At 43.1% G+C, this 20,178-nt stretch overlaps 1 long non-coding RNA gene across 2 annotated transcripts; it reads right to left on the bottom strand.

The window, feature by feature from the left end:
- Positions 1–1,528: 1,528 nt before the first annotated feature.
- LOC112413701 (uncharacterized) lies at positions 1,529–19,716 on the bottom strand. 2 transcript variants are annotated; one of them, XR_003006022.1, is made up of 4 exons: positions 15,610–19,716; positions 11,432–11,524; positions 9,448–9,560; positions 1,529–6,624 (listed from the first exon to the last, which is right to left on the bottom strand). It is a non-coding gene; the product is annotated as an uncharacterized LOC112413701 (long non-coding RNA). The 2 variants fall into 2 exon arrangements; XR_003006023.1 differs by lacking the exon at positions 11,432–11,524.
- Positions 19,717–20,178: the final 462 nt, after the last annotated feature.

The raw sequence follows: 20,178 nt of genomic DNA, 5'->3' as shown, positions 1-20,178 counted from the left end.
CATCTGCTTATGCAGGGCTGCCACCAGTGCTTTTATAAAATTGTAATAGAGGCAGTTATGTCACAAGTCTACTTTCTTTTCTTAGCCCCTCTTATCTGCCCCCCCCACACACACACACACTCACATGTACATGTTCACGTGGAATCCTCCGATTGGTCAAAATTGTCCTTCTACCCAAATCTCCTTCCCTGCTCTGAAATAATCTTCTCTCCCCAACTATATTACCAAGTCATTTTCTTTTTCTTTTTCTTTTTCTGCACATTCAGCCTCTCTAAACAGCTGTATGAGTAAATTTTACTCAGACAGTAGTTGAACTTGAAAAACTCAGGCATTTGAATTGAGAAGTGAGTAAAACTGAACCCTGCTGAAGATTTTGGCATTACGAGAGAGAAGCTTCCTAAACTACATGACGAGCGGGAAATACGTGTGCACTGAGGCATCTATAGTCAAATGCATTTCTGAGCAGTCACTGAAGAATTTATTAAGAGGTCACTCTCAGTGGGGCTCAGGAGCAAAACTGCTGAGTTCCCGACTGCTGGAGTTGTGCTGGGTATCTGCACACAGAAGCTTGGCACACATGCACGTACTTTCTGTCTAAAAGCATGCTGTTCTCATTAGCAGTTATGTCAATGCCTGCTCATGAACACTAAGGAAATAGAAGCCCTTTACTTCCTTTCCCTGGAATTATTGCTTCCTCTCTTGGCTTTCAGAATTATAATTGAATCTTATACAGGAAAATGTGTCTTCCGTACACTGGCCACATTCATGCTTATATTTAGAACAGCCCTTCTCCTTTTCTCTATTACCCATAATACCTTATAGATCTTGTGTATTTTTTCTTTTTTGGCCGCACCGCGTAGCCTGCGGGATCTTAGTTCCCCAGCCCGGGACTGAACCCAGGCCCCAGCAGTGAAAGCACCCAAGTCCCAACCACTGGACTGCCAGGGAATTTCCAGGTCTTGTGTATTTTTAAAAGGACATTGCTAACAGAACTGGTGGTGGTGATTATGTTTTGGAGATGGTGATGGTGCTGTGATTTAGCTTCATTAGCAACAATATAAAAAAAAATGTTAAAATAACGATAATAAAACCTAAATCCCACCACTGTCACATATTTCCATTTTTTTCCTATAGCTTCATTCAGTGTGTCCATATTAAAGTCTTTCATATTTTTTATACTCTGATTATCTTTTTTTTTTTTTTTGGATAGAAAATTCTTACTTTACTTCATCAACAAAGAAGGTGAGGGGACTTCCCTGGTGGCACAGTGGTTAAGAATCAGCCTGCCAATGCAGGGGACACGGGTTCGAGCCCTGGTCCTGGAAGATCCCACATGCCACGTAGCTACTAAGCCCGTGTGCCACAACTACTGAGCCTGCGCTCTAGAGCCCGTGAGGCACAACTACTGAGCCTGTGTGCCACAACTACTGAAGCCTGCACGCGTAGAGCCGGTGCTCCAAAACAAGAGAAGCCACCGCAGTGAGACGTCCACGCACCGCAACGAAGAGTAGCCCCTGCTCACCGCAACTAGAGAAAGCCCACATGCAGCAACGAAGACCCAACACAGCCAAAAATAAATAAATAAATTTATAAATTTATAAAAAAAGAAAAGAAAACAAAGAAGGTGAGGATGAAACCAAACACGTGGAACTTTGTGAATTGTCAATGTGACAGTATTCGTATCTATTTTACTAAGAAACAGGAAATCCATGTGCGTGATATAACCACTGGAACACGTGTCCACAGGCAGCTTCTCATATTTTTTCTGCTTTGTCACCATGACACTGGTGGGCGTACCTTTACTTCTTCACCGGAATGGAAATCAGGTTACCAGAAAGCTCTCAGGAGAAGCTTAAATTCTGTCTTGTTTAACAGAGGTGACTTGGAGCCTCTCCAGGCTTGGTTTATTTACATGGAGATATGGAAGGGTCCAGAAAGTAGCATTCTCAACTTTGAAGGGACAAGGAGTCTGTTCCACTCTGCTAACATGAACTCCCGCCTCCCCCTGAGTGGTGAGATCACCCAGAGAGCTGGGAGAATCAGCGTCAGGCAAAAAGCCTGCTGACCACCGGAAGAGCCGACCTCCCCATTCCAGCTCCAAGCCGGCCTTCTCCTCTGTTTATTTTTGCGCTGCAGCGGCTGGTGGCTGTGGCCTGGAACTGACACAGCATCATGGCGGCCGCCCGCATACGGACTGTCGGAGACATGCAGACGCGAAGGCAGTCAGCACAGAGCTAGGGGTTTCAGCTCTTTCTTGTACTTGTCTTTTGTCTGTCTCCTTTGGTAATCACTGCTGCTGTGACCTGAATAGGTCCTCATGCCAAGTGCGAACTCGACCAGTGGCTGGATCTGCAGCCCTTTCGCGCTTCTCTCGTTTTCAAGGACAGTTTCCCTCTGGTGCTCTAATCTCACCCTTTCCAATCCCTGTGTGTCTATACTCCTATTGTCTCTTAAAAAAGGAAAATATCTGGTAGTCGGTGGTGTGGTTGGGTAATTGTGGGCGAGCTGGCCATCCTTCCCACCGTGCCTTAATCAGACTTATTCAGTTATCAATACAACGTTGATCTTTACTGACTGCTGAAACTCATGGATATGACCTTAAAGAGCAATTTAAAACACCGTCTCCAATGGGTGTGTTTTTTTCCACACCATCAGGAAATTAACTTAATTCTCAGAGGACACTTACCAGGTGTCCCACCGATTTAACTCAATTCTGACACCATCTACCTGGAGATAGCCTCAGATGCCACAGGTTAGTAGCCAAGTCCCACCAGACTCACCCGCTTCAGATGCCAGTCCTCCGTCCAGCTTGTTATCTGTGCTTCTGATCAACTGGCTGTAAATCGGAAGTTCCCACAAGCTCCACCTCAGGTTTGATTGATTTGCTAGAATGGCCCACGGAACTCAGGAAGCCAGTCTACTTACTAGATTAACAGCTTATAACAAAGGATATTAAAGGATACGAATGAGCAGCCAGATGAAGAGATACATAGGGTGAGGTCCCCAGTGCAAGAGCTTCTGTCCCCGTGGAGTGTAAGGCCCGGAATGTAGCTACATTCACCAACCTGGAAGCTCTCAGAACCCCTTCCTTCGGCGTTTTTATGGCGGCTTCTTTATGCAGGCGTGATTGATTAAATCATTGGCCATTGGCCAACCTCCAGCCCCTCTCCCCCCTCTCCCATCCCTGGAGGTCAGGGGGTGGGACTGAAATTTCCAACCCTCCAATCACATTCCCCTGGCAACAAGCCCCTAACCTTAGATCCTTTCCAAAAGTCACCTCATTAACATAAACTCAGGTGTGGTTGAAAGGGGTTTGTTATGCCTATCTATCAAGGCATCTTAATTGCTCTTAACACTTAGGAAATGCCAAGGATTTTAGGAGCTCTGTGCCAGAAATGAGAGGAAGACCAAATACAGATTTCTTGTTATAAATCACAACATCACGCCAACCTTCCAGGTTCTAAACAGGGAATGTAACCTTTAACTCTCTGCTTCTCAACTCTTGTGGAAAGCTCAGGTTTAAGAAATAGCATTCAGGTAGAATTGCACGAAAGCCCTAATCCAAGCATTATATTTTACTCCTCATTAAGCAAGTGCCTGAGTATGCTGTCTAACTTTGACTAAAATCTACTGTGTTAAGCTCTTAGTGTACTTCAAAGGATGTTGTTAGAACTGGTCATATCAAATCTCAAAACAAGAAGTATTAATGGAAATATGTGAAAAATGTGTGTAATCTCAAAATTCAAAGAAAGTTAAACAGTGAGGTGACTATTTTTGCTTTTCAGATTAGCAAAAAAAAAAAAAATTTTTTTTTAATAGAGAATGAATTAAGGCAACCACAAGTGGTTTGGTCTGGCTGGAGTGTCAAGTGTGACACCAGAAATAACAAGAGGTAGTCAGAGGCCCGATCTCTTCATTCATGCATGCATTCAACAAATATTTATTAAGGTCATACTATGTGTCGGGCATGGGGATAGATGATGAGGACACAATGGTCAGCAAAAATAGATATGGTCCCTGCTCTTGTAGAGATTACAGTCTGGTGGGATAGATGGACATCAATCAAGTAATTACACTAATTAATGTAGTGTATACATTAACCCTGACTAATTAATGCAGTCAGGGTTGGGTGTTATGCCACAGGGACCACTAGGTGTCCCCATATCCATTCACTCCATCTATAGGAACAGATCTCCAGGTTCACTGCCAGGCATATGACAACCAAAATAAAGGCTACTTTTCCCAGCTTCCCTTACAGCTAGGTGTGGCCACATGACCAACTTCTGATCAGTAAGAGGTGAGTAAAAGTAATAATTGGAACTCCTGAGTCATACACTTAAAAGGAGTGATTGTGCCCTCCCTTCCCTCCTTCTCCCTTCCACCGCCTGGAATGTGAGATGGTGGTGAATCACCTTAGAGCGGGCTGGTAAGCAACAACCTAGAGATGTCAACGCAACAAGGCAGAAGGATCCTGGGCTCGCGACAGAACAGAGCCTCCAGACAAGTCCTCGGCTTCTTAGGCACACAGTGTATTTTGAGCGAAAAATAAACTTCTATCACATTAATGTCACCAGAGTCTCTGTTTCACCAGCAGATCCATGTCCTATCTAATACATATTCTAAAAGGAAGAGAGTTCTCCGAGGAGACACAGTAAAGGGTCATGACCTATGCTTATTTGAAAAGTTGAGGTGAGAGCTTAGATTGATGGATGGGTGGACTTAACCAGCAGGGGGGTGGGGTGGGTAGGAGCGGCCTGGGGGAGGCTTGTTTAAAAAACTGAAAGAAGACCACTGTAGCCGTAGAGCATAGAGGAAAAATGTGTAAGAATGATGGTGGGAGCTGGCACTGGGTTTGGAGAGCTTGAAAGCTGTATCAGAGATGTCAACCTTTAGTCTGAGAACAGTGGGAAACCATTAAAACGTTCTAAGCAGGAGAATAAGATGATCAGATTTGTGTTTCAAACACACTGCTCTAGCTGGGATTAATGTTAAGCTCATGTCTGGATAATACTGCAGTAGTTGAGGGAATTCCCTGGCAGTCCAGTGGTTAGGACTCTGCATTTTCACTGCCATGGCCGGAGTTCAATCCCTGGTCAGGGAACTAAGATCCCCTCAAGCAGTGCGGGGCAGCCCAAAAAAGAAAAAAAAAAAAAAATTGCAGTGGTTGAGAGAGAAATTATGGTGTCTTTCCTAGTGTTGCAACCCCTGTGAGCCCAGGGCACTGGCACAAGACTGTTGTTTGTGGTAGACAACATGAACAAGCTACAACTGCTTGCAGTAACAGTGAAAGAGTCTCACAAGCATCTGCTGATCCAAAAAAGAAAAAGGACAGAGGTCAAAGAACACGTGCAGTAGAATTTCATTCATATGGTTCAAAAGCAAGCACAACTAGTCTACATCAACTCTAAGGTGCCACTAATTGTAAAACACGCCATTATTTTATATTATTGTATTTATATTTTATACTTCTTCTAGGAAAGAAAAAACGTGCTGCCAATGAAACCTTGACAAGCCATCATCAGAAGCATGTCTCCACTTCAGATATGCTCAAATATAAAAAAAAGAGAACTTCTTGGATTCACTAAAGTGAGATATATCGTCTAGTGATTCATCATACATAGGTGGTAAAACGAAAAAGAAAAGCAAAACCGTTATCACAGAAATCAGGATAGTGGTTACTTCTTGGAGAGAGGGCTGCTTTTGTAACCAAGGAAGGGCACACAGGAGCAGAGAGGGTTCTGGAGAGCAACAGTGTTGTTGAGTAGTTTACGATCATTCCTTAAACTGTGTACAGAGTTTGTACATTTTTTTTTTTGCATGCCTGCTGTATCTCACAAGCAAGCAAGCAAGAAAAAGACCTAGAAGAGTGGTTTGAAAGATGGAGAAGTAGAACTAAATGGAGAGATGTGATAGGTGGGAAGGGGTGAGGACAAAGAATCTGAGGCTGCAGAGTGATGGAAAGGTAAGAGGGGACAAGCCTAGAAGCAGGAAGACCAGTTAAGCAGAGAGAGAGATCTAAGCCTGGCCTAGGTAGCAGCCTGAGAATAGAAGCAAGAGAGCAAATGGGAAACATGCCTGAGATTTAAAATAACCTGGACTTGGATCTGACTCAATACTTTGGTTGATTGAATTATCTTGATTATCATCCTCATAGCCATCATTTGTGGAGAGATTACTGCATCTCAGGCACTGGCACCTTACATGCATTGGCTGGCAATCCTCACCATCACCTGAGCTGGTAAATGTTATTATCAGCCGTATTTTAGAGTGGAAAATGGAGGCATAAATCACACAGTTCGCGGCTGAGCCAGGATGCAAAGCCAGGCCTGACCAGTACACCCGGCATTTATTTACCAGTTGCCTGTCACTGGACTCAGGTAGCAGAATAGCTTTTCTCTTGTGTCTTGCGCACAAAGATTGTGTTACTGGGCACCGTGCTTTACCCAACCTTCAAAATGAGGCAACTTGATCCACTGAGATCTTCTTCCATCCTTCAGTCACTCCGTGCTGAGTCTTTCTACTGTTTCCAGTGGAGAAAGACTCCTGGGTCAGCCTCTGGGCTCACCCGTAAGTCATGGGGCCAGAAGCACAGTGTGAGGGGCAGGGTCCACCATGCCTCTTCGGCTGTGTAAAGAGGTCAAATGGTAAATTACAACTAATAAATCGAGATTTAGTTTAAGCCATGATATATAAGCAATAGTGGGTGTTTTAGAATGCGTGGTCAAAATCAAAACTACCATGAGGTACCACACCACACCAGTCAGAATGGCCATGATTAAAAAGTCTACAAATAACAAATGCTGGAGAGGGTATGGAGAAAAGGGAACCCTCTTACACTGTCGATGGGAATGTATATTGGTGCAGCCACTATGAAAAACAGTATGGAGGTTCCTCAGAAAACTAAAAATAGAACTACCATATGATCCAGCAATCCCATTCCTGGGCATATACCCAGACAAAATTATAATTCAAAATACATGCACTCCTGTGTTCATAGCAGCACTGTTTACAATAGCCAAGACATGGAAACAACCTAAATGTCCATCAACAGATGAATGGATAAAGATGTGGTACATATATACAATGGAATATTACTCAGCCATCAAAAAGAATGAAATCATGCCATTTGCAGCAACAAGGATGGACCTAGAGATTATCATACTACGCGAAGTAAGTCAGAAAGAGAAAGACAAAGACCATATATCACTTTTATGCAGAACCTAAGATACAACACAAATCAACATATCTACAAAGTAAAAACAGATTCACGTATATAGAGAACAGACTTGTGGTTGCTAAGGGGGAGGGAGGCAGAGAGGAGGGGAGGATTGGAGTTTGAAATTAGCAGAGGCAAATCTGTTCTCTATATAGGACAGATTAACAACGAGGTGTCCTACTGTATATATAGCACAGGGAACTATATTCAATATCCTCTGACAAACCATAATGGAAAAGGATACGAAAAAGAATATATATATGTATAACTGAGTCACTTTGTTCTGCAGAAGAAATTAATACAACATTGTAAATCAACTATACTTGGATAAAATTTTAAAAGTAAAATAAAAATAGAATGCATGGTTATAGACAGTGGATACTCCTTAAAATGGGAAAAATAACAGTGCTTATCTCAAAAAAAAAATACAAGTCAAATGATGCTGTTTGAACCCTCTGATTCCGTGCTGCTGTTCCTGGGGGCTTATTAAGGATGGGAACTGGTTCAGGAAACTGGTTCTTTCATTAAATTAGAACAAAATCTTTTCCTGTAGAAAATCCCCAGAGGATGAGTGGATCAGGAAATGTGCTCACTTCCCCCAAAAGGCCATGAAGATAAAAAAGTTCTAATAAACAACAAACACACAAACAGCCATGTAGGAAAGGAGATGGGGGATTGCTGAAAGAAAAGGGGAAGGATGACAAAGGCAAATTCATCATTTGCCCTTCACGATTTAGCAGAGCCTGCTCCAAGAATAGGCTGACTTTCTTAGTAAGGCTTTCCTGGTCTTTGTTATTGATCATACAATACCAAAAAATATTCGGGACAGCTTCCTGCTTATGGTTAGTAAGGAAGTGGTTTTTCTCACATGCAGAACACCCTTTTTGTTTAGATTACACTGCCTTACTAATTTGGAAAAGGTGTCCCTAATACATGGCAAAATTTTTGATGGATGCCCTGTCAAGGTGTGTCATCCACATTCAGTAACCATTAAGTGACCTGTTCTAGGATTTTGTCAAACATTGGCTGGGAAGGTGAGCTGATGTCTTTGTGAATGCTGACGTTCAATTTCCTGTCATGGAGTTGTTCTGGACATCTTCCACTCACCCCTCCCTTCTCCGCCCTGCTCTGTGCCCTGGGGGCTGACCTGTAAGGATGAAGCTTGCTTCCACGCCTTCTGGTTCCACTGGGTTCAGCCAGCGGGGACCCCAGCAGGAGATCTGAGGGAGGGAGCAGAGTGAAGTCCCTCCCTGTGGGGTTACTTCTGGCTAGTCTAGCTGCATAAAGGATGTAGGGGATGTCCGCTTCCATCAGACAGACCCTCTACCTCCCAGTTCCTGTACATGGTCCCCTACCCCTGACCTAAAGCAATAATCGAGTTCCTCTGCTCCTAGCCCTGGGGTCCTGCACTAATCTTCATGGTTTCCCCACACCTGGGCCTTGGTAAACTCTTTCTTTACTAAAGGCTCCTTAAATTATCCTAATTTAAATGTGTCATGTTTTCTGCTGGGACCCTGACTGACACAGTAATAATAAATTACAGCTAAGAGCTTTTAAAGTTTCTCATTAATTTATTTGTACTTGGTTTACTCTTTCTGAAGTTGTTTTTTTTTAAAAAAAAACAATAGACCATGGACACCATGCAAATGTCCATGTTTGATTTTGAGTCACCAAGCTGCAAGTGGAAATGAACAATCTCTTTATTCTTGTCACTGGCATTTTTTTTGTACCCTTTGTGTTTTTGTTTTCATTTTCACCTGTTGTTCTTTGAGAGATTTTTATTGTTAGGTAGTGTTAGGGCATGAAGCCACTCTTTCGCATTTGATCTTTGCTTGATTCACTTTTTATCCTCTAATTTCTGGACTGACAAGCCTGTGAAGGCCCTGCAGCCAGGGAAGTGTTTTCTATTTGTATCCTCCATGCACAGCACCTGGCACAGAATAGAACTCAGGGCAGATATTTTGAATGAAAGGAGAATCATATCTATTCTTGCGCACGGTTATTAGGGAACAAAGATCATCAGACAATACTCTTCTGAGAGAGATGAAGAGGTGTGTCTGGGTAGAAGGCAAAGCATATAAGAGCTTGATCAGGGACAGTCAGAAGCTGAGATGCTCACAGACTTACATTGCCTTATAATTTCCCTTTAAAAATTCAAAGATGACCACTTTTTCTTCCCTCTGAGCAAATTATCCCTCTTAAACAGTCATGAGTTAACCACATTAACTTACTTTTAACAAAAAGAAGAAGAAATGGCTTCTGTCTCATACATTTCAGCCGTCTTGTACCCAGTGGGTTGTCAACTTGAAGGATTTCTTTTACATTCCTAATATTCCACTATTCTCTGTGAACAAAAATTTAATTTAAAATGGAAAGTGAGGGTTTGGGTTCATGTCTAATTTTTGACTCACATTATATAAACTCTCTATGCTCTAAGAACATAAAACACCCAAGATAAAATTAGAAAGTAATAGAATTCTTTAAGAGGGTAAATCATGTTTTAGGTTTTCCTGTTTCATCAAGCCATGGCCTTTAGAGATGATCCAGTCCAAACCTGTCACTTGGCAGGTGAGGATGATAAAGCCTGAGGTCAGATGCGTGATAGATCCAGGTCTGGGATCAATGTTTCCTGGCTTCCATCAGCAAACCAACTAGAATGAGGGCTCTGTGCACCGGGACTAGTCCAGTGACAGAGAACTCTGCCCACCTGGTCATGACCCAGTCATGATCTGAAGCCCACCCAGTGGCTGACAGGCACTGGCCAGACCCTGGAGCTGGCACAGCAGTACAAGCAGTAGTGACTGGCGACAGACAGAGGGCACTGACATAAAAAAGAGGCCTGAAAAACAAACGATCCAGTTGAAAAATGGGCAGAAGATCTGCATAGACATTTTTCTATAGAAGACATACAGATTGCCAACAGGTACAATGAAAAGATGCTCAACACCACCAATCAAAGGGAAAAGCAAATCAAAACCACAATGAGATGTCACCTCAGATCTGTTAGAAGGGCTATTACCACAATGACAAAAAAGAACAAGTATGTTGGAGAGAATGTAGAAAAAAGGGAAACCTTGTGCCCTGTTGATGGGAATGTAAATTGATGCAGCTTCTATAGAAAACAGTATGGAGGGTTCTCAAAAAATTAAAAATAGAACTACCGTATGATCCAGCAATTTCACTTCTGGGTATTTATCTGAAGAAAACAAAAATACTAACGTGAAAAGATATATGATCCCCAATGTTCATGGCAGCGCTATTTACAATAAATACTCAAGACATGGAAACAGTCTAAGTGTCTGTCAATGAATGAATGGATAAAGAAGATGTAAGATATATATAAGTACACACACACACACACATAGATGTATACAATGGAATATTATTTTTCTATAACAAAGAAGGAAATCTTGCCATTTGTGAAAATATGGATGGACTTGGAGGGCATTATGCTAAGTGAAATAAGTCAGACAGAGAAAGCCAAATATGATAGATATGATCTCTTTTATATGTGGAATCTAAACAAAAACAAAAACCAAGCTTATAGATACATTGAGCAGATTGGTAGTTACCAGAGGCCGGGTGTGGAAGGTAAGAGAAATAGGTGAAGGGGGTCAAAAGTTAAAAAAATTTTTTTAATTTAAAAAATATATGTATATATATGAAAATGAAGATTAAAAAAAAGCAGCCTAGAGGCTCTGATTTCCACTCTAAAGCACTGGAAATTTCCATCTTTGAGTAGTTTATAAAAGAAAACATGGGACTTCCCTGGTCGTCCAGTGGTTAAGAATCCGTCTTCCAATGCAAGGCACGTGGGTTCGATCCCTGGTCAGGGAACAAAAATCCCACATGCTGCGGGGCAACTAAGCCCGCATGCCGCAACTACTGAGCCTGCACGCTCTGGACCCCGCACGTCACAACTAGAGAGCCCACCCACCGCAACCACCGGGCCCGCACTCTCTGGAGCCTGTGCACCACAACGAGAGCCCGTGCGCCACTACAAAAACATCCCACACACCACAATGAAGATCCCACGTGCCGCAACTAAGACCCAACACAGCCAAATAAATATATAAAATTATTTAAAAAAGAAAAAACTGTCAATATATTGTGATTACTATATTATATAAAAAAAGAAAACATGGAAGTGGGACGTTAAGGGAGACAAATAATATTTATGGTAAACTTACCATGTTCCAAGTTCTCTCATCTTACCTGAGTACTATACTCTTTTTGGAACACACTGGGGCTCTTGTGTAAAGGAGCAGGATTCTGAGTGAGTCCACATCTCAACTTCTGTTAGTTTAACTAAATAAGTATAATGCCAATGCCCGTTTATTTCTTTTTTCAAATTAATTAAAAAATTTTTATTTACAGATCATTTAAAATAAATTTTTAATTTCAGAATTTAGTTTTAAATTTACAGAAAATTTGCAGGAATGGTTAAATTCTTGTATACCTAGATTAACCAATTTTTAATATTTTACTAATTTGCTTTATAATTCTCTCTGCATATGTGTGTGTATGTGTACATATATAAAATATGTTTGTGCATATATATTTTTTCTTCTAAACCACTCAAGAGTAGATTATATACACCATGCCCCTTTACCTTTTATAAACAAGGATATTCTCTTACATATAGTATAATTATTAAAATCAAGAAATTTAATAAGGAATTTGAATTTAATATGTAGTCCACATTTCATCTCAATTGTCCTAATAATTTCCTTTATAAACAATTTTTGTCTGGGCTAGGATCCAAAGAAGGATTACTTATTTCATTTAGTTGCCATGTCTCAGCCTTCCTTTGCCTTTCATGACATGGCATTTGGCAAGAAAACAGTTATTTTATACAACAGTCTTCAATTTGTGTTTCTTTAATGTGTCCTCATGATAAGTTCAGTGCATTTTGCCTGCAATGCTAGATGAATGGCATTGTGTCCTTTTCAAGGAGTCCTATCGGGAGACACATGATGTCCACTTACACTTTATTGGTGATGTTAACTGTGACTGCTTTGTGAAGGTGTTTTCTCGTTTCTCCACTCGATAGTTATTACTTTTCCTTTTGTAATTAATAAGTAACGGTGGAGGATACTTTGGGTAAACACTTCCTTTCTCTTCAGACTTTCCCTCCCTAGACGTAGCATCCATTGATGATGCTTTTTTTTTTTCATTGATGATTCTTGCCTGAATAAAACTTCACTGTGATGGTTAAAATCTGGTAATTTTGTAACTCCATTATTCCTTCTAACTTCATTACTAGTTGGTATTCTACTGTAAGAAAGAATACTCCCTTCTCTCCTGATTCTTTATTCTTTTATTTACTTACTTGTACACCTCTAAAGACTCTTCATATTTTAATAGATAATAATCTATTACTGTTCTTATATATTTTGATGCACTAAATGACCTGGTTTTGGACAGTGAACATTTCAAGCCAGCTTTTGAGTGTTTTTTTCTTTGTTTGTTTTTGGGTTTTTTTGTGGTACGCGGGCCTCTCACTGTTGTGGCCTCTTCCGTTGCAGAGCACAGGCTCCGGACGCTCAGGCTCAGCGGCCATGGCTCACGGGCCCAGCCGCTCCACGGCATGTGGGATCTTCCCGGACCGGGGCACGAACCCGTCCGTGTCCCCTAGATCGGCAGGCGGACTCTCAACCACTGCGCCACCAGGGAAGCCCATGGGTTCTATTTTATATAGACTGACCAGGGAAGGACTCTCTGAAGAAGTTATATTTGAGCAGAAAATTTAATGGAAAGAATGAATAAATTATGTAAATATCTGGAAGACATTTCATGCTCAGGGAAGGATGATTGCAAAGATCAGAGATAAAAATGTGTTAAACATTTTGGAGGAAAAGTAAGGAGATAGTGTGGCCAGAACCAAATGAAAGATGCCAACAGAAGTAGGCCATGAAGTTGGAAGGGTGGACTTTGGGGACCAGAAGATGCCAGGTCTTATGGGCCAAATGGTAGGATTTCATTCTAAGGATGATTAGATGGGCCATTGGAGGGTTTGGGGAATGAGAGACAAGAGTAGAAGAGTAGATGTCAATTGTAGGGGCGTCCCTGGTGGTGCAGTGGTTGAGTCCGCCTGCCGATGCAGGGGACACGGGTTCGTGCCCCGGTCCGGAAAGATCCCACATGCCGCGGAGCGGCTGGGCCCGTGAGCCATGGCCGCTGGGCCTGCGCGTCCGGAGCCTGTGCTCCGCAACGGGAGAGGCCACAACAGTGAGAGGCCCGTGTACAGCAAAAAAAAAAAAAAAAAAAAAAAAGAGGGCAAAGGACAGCCCAGCAATGCAGCTCTGTCCCCTGCCTCACCTCCGACAACTCTCTCCCTCTCACTTTTTAACTCCCAGCTATACCTGAAAAGAAGAGGAGAAACCTAAGCCTGGAGCCAGACTGTCAGGATCCAACCCCAGCTCTGCCACTTACTAGGTGTATAACCTTGAATAAGTTACTTTAATTTTCTGTGCTTCTTCTCTATCTTCCTCACCTGTAAAATGGTGATAATACTAGTACATATCTCTTAGATTGCTGTAAGGATTAAATGCTTTATTACTTGCAAAATGCCTAGAAAAGTGGCCACCATCTGGCATGAGAAGCATCAGTAACTATTAGACGTTCTCAACATCTGGAATATGCTGCATCTCTCTCACCTCTCCACCTGGCACCTGCTCTTTCCTATGCCTGGAATATAGCACTTGGATTAATTTCAAACTCATCCTCCAACTCTCAGCCTCCACGTCACTGCCTCCAGGAGATCTTTTCCCATCCCCTAGACTAGATTCAATTCTCCTCTTGTCTCTTGCCCCACCACTCTATTCTTCTCCTCCAACAATGACCCCCCATCATATTTTCCAATAATCACTTGTTTTGTTGTTCGATTTTCTTACTAGATCAAAAATTCTGTGAAGGGAGGAGCTATTCTTGTTTGTCTTGTTTACCTCCATATCTTCAAGGCCTAGCACAGTGCCTGGAAAAAAATAGGCATTAAATAAACACTGAAGAAGTCTATTCATCTAGCAACCTTCTAATATTAGCAAAAGTCCCCAAAGCAGAGAGTGTAGTAACCAAGCATCAGAACCATGTTATGACTTTCTTGGGTCCTAGTGCTTTTGCTTTCATGGGCCCCCTTTCTGCTTCAAAAATACGTATATTAAAAAGTATATTTTAGGAACTTCCTGGTGGTCCAGTGGTTACAACTCCGCACTCCCAATGCGGAGGCCCGGGTTAAATGCCTGGTCAGGGAACTAGATCCCACGTGCTGCAACTAAGAGTTTGCATGTCACAACCAAAGATCCCACGTGCCACAACTAAAGGAGGCTGCATGCCACAACTAAAGATCTCATCTGTCACAACTAAAAGGATCCGCATGCCGCAACTGAAGATCCCACACGAGGCAACGAAGATCCCATGTACCACAACTAAGACCCAGAGCAGCCAAATAAATAAACAAATAAAACTTTTTTTAAAGTATATTTTAGGGGGTTTCCCTGGTGGCGCAGTGGTTGAGAGTCCCCCTGCCGATGCAGGGGACACGGGTTCGTGCCCCAGTCCGGAAGGATCCCACATGCTGTGGAGCAACTAGGCCCGTGAGCCATGGCCACTGAGCCTGCACGTCCGGAGCCTGTGCTCCACAACGGGAGAGGCCACAGCAGTGAGAGGCCCACGTACCGCAAAACAAACAAACAAACAAAAAAAAACAATAAAGTATATTTTATAATTGACTTGGCATAAGATGAATATAACCCAGACTAGATTCATTATTATATATTCATTGTTATTATATTTGTTTTTTAAATTCTGATTTTAAGAGAAATTAAAAAATTTAAACATTTGCTTCTATTTTTATAACATTTTATATAACAAAAAACAGTGCTTGTAAAAAAATTCACACAAAGTTGCTAGAGAGCATACAATTTCTAAAAGTGTCCTGGGTTTTTGCTACATTCAGTTTTCTAAGGATGTACTCAAATCAGTGGTAAAATGCAGACATTATGTGATATTTTATGATCTTTGGTAAAACTACTCTCATTATTTTGTCTCCTCACAGTATTAACTCTGATATCCACTTGGTGTAGGGTCTGCTATCACTAGGATGTGAGAAAAACATTGAGGCTTGATCTACATGAGGCAAGTATCTCCAACTGACAGTCAGAGCCCCTTAGCCCCCCATCCCCACTTCATATCATGTATCTACACAGCAAGGCAGGGTAAGAGCTCAATGGCCTCCAATCTGGGGTCTCGAAACCCTCCTCCTCAATCAGGCAAGAAGTAAACATTTGGGGGCAAAGGTGGAAACTGAGGCCATCTCTGCAGGAACCTGAGTGGCCTTGCTGTGGTGTGGTCAGGCCAGTGACCCTTAGCATTTAAACAGCTAATCCACTTACCACTAAGTAGATCCCACTGGCTGGTTGATGATGGCTGCTGATGTGGTGGCTCCTCCCCCAAAACATAAAAAGAAAAGAGGGTTCGGGGTCAACACTGAAGGGGGAGGGGCAATTTAAAAACATTTTTGAGGGCCTTCAGCACTGTGCCCACTATGCCTAATAGATAAGTTGCCCCACAAGTATCAGCAATGGAAGGGTTAAAGCAATGGAAAAAACAAACACAAACTGTAGATACAGAGAACAGAGTAGTGGCTACCAGAGAGGGGTGGGGAGAGGGTGAAATGGTAAAGGGGATCAACCATACGGGGACAGATGGAAACTAAGTCTTTGGTGGTGAGCCTGCTGCAGGGTACACAGAAGTAGACATATAATGATGTACACATGAAATATACAACTTTATAAATCAATGCCACCTCAATTTTTTAAAATTAAATTAAAAAAAAAAGCAATGGAAAAAGTGAGAAGGGAGCAAAGGGAGTTACAGAATCTGAAATTAACCTGACTTCTGGGATGAGTCAGACCGTGTAGTTGTAAATCAACGAGAATGCTTTCAGCTGCAAGTAATAGAGTCCTGACTCCAACTCACTAAACCAATAACAGGACTGTCCAGAGGTATGGCAGGGTCTGGCTTAGTTAACTCAATGACTCAACAGTGTCTGCAGAGTTGCAGGTTCTAATTCTCTATTCTTCTGTCCACAGCATTGGCTTTATCTAAAGTCTGGCTCCCCTTTGGTCATCAGATGATTGTCAGCAGAAATGGAGGCAATATCCTCCTTGTTTATATCCAGTGAGCCGGCCAAGGAATTTTAGTATGTTTTTGCCGTTTGACTGAGCCAATTTCAGTCATGTGCCCAACTGGACCAATAATTCCCTGGAGAATACCCCACACTGGCTGATCTAGCAAATCAGGATCCATTCCTGGAGCTAGGGCTGTGGCTATAGCAGAACAACATCAAGGAATAGGGAATGTCTGATAACCCATTCCCCAGCTCTGGAACCCCCTCAAGAGTTCAAAAGTTACAGAATGAGCTATCATACATGAAGTATATAAAAAATATTTACATCAAGTAATAAAAGTATTTCCATTAAGTATAAAAAAGGGTCAAGGGATCTTTTATGCAAGGGAGGATCTTAAAGGAGATTCGTGGAAGTGTTTTTAGAGAAAGCTGTGCTGTGACCCTCAACCCAAACCCCTCCTCTTAAAGGACGAAATGGAGGTGGGTAAGGACCTGCCCTCCTACCTCAAACCTTAGTGAGTGGGGATTGCACAGAGCATTGCAGAGAGCTTAATAAATGACCCCTACATTTGGGTGGCACATGGTTGGAACTGATGCTTAGAAAATTCAGGGGACTCTTTATTGGTGACATTATCAAATCACAGACCTCCACAATGCAAAATCCAAGTCAACACTCAGTCTTCATCTTATTTAACAGATCAGCAGATCAAAATTGTGGAAAGAGTTTCTTCACCTGACTTCCAATAGGCCAGCGTTCCAGGTTTTCCTCTTACCTCCATGGCCACTCCCTCTCTTTTGCTGGCTCCTCCTAAACCTCCCACTCCCCGATGAGGGAGAACCCCAGGGCTCAATCCTTGGACCTCTTACTTTCTCTCTCAACACTCCTCTCTACATGTTGGCAACTTCCAAGTGTCGATCTCCGGCCCAGGAGACCTCTCCTCATTTATCCAGTGCCTTTAGGAAGTCTCCACTTGGATGTCTAATGATATCTCAACATGTCCATAACGAAGTTCTTGGTTTCCCTCCCTAAAACGTGCTCCTCCCTGACTTCCCCATCTCAAGTAATGGCAACTCCATCCTTCCATTTGCTCAAGCAAAAAAGTTGGAATCATCCCTGACTCCACTCTCTGTCTCATATCCTACATACAACCCATCGACAAAAGTAGTTTTGGAGTTGTCTCTACTTACAGAATATATCCACTGTAGGTCACTTCTCACCACCTCCTCCATCATCTTTTACCTGGATTACTTCAAAAGTCTCCCAACTTCCTCCTTCCTTTCCTACTTAGATGATCACAAAAAGCTCCCTAGTTTTTTCCCATGTCTAAGCAGATGGCTGCCAGAATAAGACTTTTTAAAATGTGAGCTGACATCATTCTCCCACATAGACCCCTCCAGGAGCTTTCCATCTCATTCAGAGCAACGGCCAAAGCCCTACCAATGGCCTATCAAACTCTACAGCACGTGCTTACCCACCGCCAACGCGTACACCTCTCTGACCTCATCTCCCCTCACTCACTTCATCTGAACAGCTCCCTGTTCTTCCTTGGCCCCTGGGTCTTTTCATCAGCTGTTCTCTCAGCTACAATGCCTTTACTCCCAGAAAGCCACATGGCCTGCTCCCTCAACTCTTTCAAATATCATCTTCTCAGTGGGGCCTTTCCTGACCACTCTATCTGAAAGCACAACCACCACTACCTCCCCACCCAGGTCCCTACACCCTGCCCTGCTTTATTGTTCTTCATGGCACTTACAAAGCATGCTCACTTCTAAAGTAATTTAGTTGTCAGTCTCTTCCCACAAAAATATAAACTCAATGAGGGCAGGGATATGTCTTGCCTGGGTTGTTAATTGCTGTATCCCCAGCATCTAGAACAGGGCCTGACATATAGCAGGAGCTCAATAAATACTAGTTGAATGATTGCAGGAATATTGCTTTCTATAGTTAACCTATTATTTGAACATTTTCTAAGAAGAAAATGTGTGTTTATCCATTCAACAAATATGGATTCAGAGCAAATTCAAGCCTAAGTACTATGCTAGGTGCTGGGTCAAGAGTGCTGAGCAAACCTGAGCTGACTACCCTGTCTGGGATCATGGAGTTGAGTCTTGTGACAGATGATTGATATAATGACAAAAGGAGTGTCAAGAACTGGAAGGAAGGGACACAGGTAGACAAAAGCATATCACAAAGAAAGCTGGCCCTGCCTGGATGAGGTAAAGGTGGGTGGAGGAAAGGGATCTGGGGGACCAAGAAAGCCACAGGAGACTGGAAGCCTGGCTCCATGTTATATAGTTTCTGCAGAATTTTACTCAGGGCTGCCTCTGTCCAGTATCAAAAGTGTAAGAGGGGCTTCCCTGGTGGCGCAGTGGTTGAGAGCCCGCCTGCCAATGCGGGGGACACGGGTTCGTGCCCCGGTCCGGGAAGATCCCACATGCCGCGGAGCAGCTGGGCCCGTGAGCCATGGCTGCTGAGCCTGTGTGTCTGGAGCCTGTGCTCCACAACGGGAGAGGCCACAACAGTGAGAGGCCCACGTACCGCAAAAAAAAAAAAAGTGTAAGAGGTGTGCTTCATGCTACCTGATGATAATTCCCTGGGAAAGTAGCACCTGAGCCAATGAAGATCCACACCTGTTACTGATAAGGGGTAAAGGTCGGGTAATGTGGAGGCATGGGGCTGAGGTAGAGGGAACTGTGTGGGTGAAGGTCCTGGAGTAGGAGGGAGTATGGCACATTCTGGAACACAGAGAGCAAGGGGAGGGTGGTGGGAAAAGGGGCTGGAGAGGGAAAGGGTGGGCAGGGCCTGGCATACTCTCCGAAAGATTCCAGCTTTATCCCGAAAGGCATCAAAAGCCATAGGAAGGACCTTGTTTGTTTTTGTTTTGTTTTGTTCCATTTGCACTGCAGTGACGTGACAGGACCTGTATTTTGAAAGTATTATTGAAACTACCTTTGTGGAGGATAACTTACCTGAGGTACCTGACCAGGTGCAGGACAATCAGTCAGGAGGCAGCAGAGGATTCCAGGGGAGAAATGCTGGCAACTTGTCCCAGAGTAGAGGCAGGAAATGGAGAGAAGTCGACCGATTGAAGAGGCTGTATTATGGGCTATGTGTCTATGTGTGCTATGGGCTGAATTGTGAACGTTCAAAATTCACATGCTGAAGCCCTAACCCCCAGTACTTCTGAATGCACCTGGATTTGGAGACAGGGTCTTTAAACAGGTAATTAAGGTAAAATGATGTCACTCAGGGGGGCCCTAAACCAATATGACTGGTGTCCTTATAAGAAGAGGAGACTAGGACACACACACAGAGGGAAGATAATGTGAAGATACAGGGAGGAGAAGGCCATCTACAAGCCAAGGAGAGAGGCCTCAAAAGGAACCAAATCTGCTGACACTTTGATCTCAGATTTCTAGCCTCCAGAACTGTGAAAAATAAATTTGTTATTTAGGCCACCCAGTCTGTGGTATTTGCTATGGCAGTCCTAGCAAACTAATACACTTTGCAAAAAAAAAATTTAAGTGAAAAGACTTCCCTGATGGAGCCGTGGTTAAGAATCCGCCTGCCAATGCAGGGGACACGGGTTCGAGCCCTGGTCCGGAAGAATCCCACATGCCGCAGAGCAACTAAGCCCGTGCGCCACAACTACTGAACCTGTGCTCTAGAGCCCACGAGCCATAACTACTGAGCCCGCGTGCTACAACTACTGAAGCCCGCACGCCTAGAGCCCGTACTCTACAACAAGAGAAGCCACTGCAATGAGAAGCCTGTGCACTGCAACGAAGAGTAGCCCCCGCTCGCCGCAACTAGAGAAAGCCTGCGCGCAGC

Source organism: Neophocaena asiaeorientalis, unplaced genomic scaffold, assembly GCF_003031525.2.
Source record: "Neophocaena asiaeorientalis asiaeorientalis breed wild unplaced genomic scaffold, Neophocaena_asiaeorientalis_V1.1 scaffold417, whole genome shotgun sequence".
Lineage (NCBI taxonomy): Eukaryota > Metazoa > Chordata > Mammalia > Artiodactyla > Phocoenidae > Neophocaena > Neophocaena asiaeorientalis.
The sequence above is the reverse complement of the archived record's forward strand: the minus strand, read 5'-3'. Positions and strand labels throughout refer to the sequence as shown.